Source organism: Myotis yumanensis, unplaced genomic scaffold (assembly GCF_028538775.1).
Source record: "Myotis yumanensis isolate MYYU_CA2020_CCGP unplaced genomic scaffold, mMyoYum1.0.hap1 SCAF_23, whole genome shotgun sequence".
NCBI lineage: Eukaryota > Metazoa > Chordata > Mammalia > Chiroptera > Vespertilionidae > Myotis > Myotis yumanensis.
The window spans coordinates 4,414,264-4,415,752 of record NW_027223774.1 but is presented as its reverse complement, the minus strand read 5'-3'; positions in this window follow the sequence as shown (position 1 = coordinate 4,415,752).

Here is a 1,489-nt window from a genome sequence, read left to right as displayed (position 1 = left end):
GAGGAGGCTGCTCTCGCTGTGGCCCCGCCCCCTCACCGGTGACCACGCCCATCAGCGTAGCCCCGCCCTCTCCTTTCCAGTAGCCCCTCCCCCTTTCCTGGCCGTTCTACGCCATTGAGCCCGTCACTTCAAATGGTCCCTCCCCCTCCCCAATGACCACGCCCATCACCATAGCCCCGCCTTCCTTTTCAATAGCCCCTCCTTTCCCGGCCGTTCCACGCCATTGGGCCCGTCACTTCAAATGACCCCGCCCCCTCTATGACCCGCCCCCTATCCCTGAAGCCACGCCCCTTCTCTGGCCCCGCCTTCCCAGCCTAGTCCATCCTCCTGGGTTGCACCACGCAGGTGCCCACCTGCCCTGCGCCCGCACCTGCCGCCTTCACAAAGGGGCGCTGGGCTGGAGATGGGGTCCGGCAGCCGCCAGGAATGCCAGCCATCCTCTTCTCCCTGCTGCCCCTCGTTGTCTGTCTCCTGGCCCCGTCTCACCCGCTCCCCCCGGATCTTGGGGGTCCTGGTGTGCAGGGAGGGGCCTCTTTGCTCCGCCCACACGCGGGGTGAGCGGGGTCTGGAGGCGGTGGGTCGGGTTCCTCCCGTCTCCCCCACATTTCTCTGCTCCCCGGGGAGGCCCCCTTCCTCGCGGCCTCCTGGGGGCCCCCTGCCTCTCCGTGGGCGCCGTCTAACTAGTGTCCCCGCTTTCTCTGCTGCCCTTCGCTTATCTTCCTTCCTCCTCTAACTCGGTCTCCTTCTTCCTGTCCACCCCTGGGCGCCCCCAGCCCTGCACACCGCGCAGGATGGAGACCTGCGCCCGCCTCTGCCCCCTCGAGGCCCCGTCGGGGGAGGGAGAGACAGTAGCGGGGGTCGACACCCCCCAAACCTCCAAGTCTTCCATTTTTCTGGTACCTATTTACCCCCCTCCCAGCTCCCTCCATCAATGAAGTTCCCCTTCCCATCTCAGACCCCAAACTCTGGCCTCTTACAAGGGTCCGTCCTCCCCCTTGGACAGATTTTGGGGGGGGTGTCCCAGAAATTCGTCCACCCCCCCTTATTAGGGGAGGAGGGGCGAGGTAGCACAGTGCTGTACACGGAAGCAGAAAGGCCCCCGGGGTGGGGTGGGGGGAGGCCGGGGAGGGACGGGGCTTTTAGTTTGCATCTTAGGGGGGAGCGGGGAGGGGGGACCCGAGCAGTTAACTTGTCTTTACGCAGCGATTTTTAACGAGGCTGGGGGGGGGGCGGGGAGGGGGGCTGTGGGGGGTGGGGGGCCTGGCTCTGTTATTTACCGTGTATCATATGTAAATACCAAACAGAAACTTCAATAAACTTTATTTCAAACACGTCTCTGCCTGCCCAGGGGGCGGGGCCCCTGCCCCCAGGGTCAGGGAATCAGGTTAGATTCGCGTTCGTCAAACAGCTTAATCGGTAATCATTACGAACAGCGGGACTTGATAAGACAGGACAGCAAAGGTCACGGGTCAGGATCAATACAAATGAG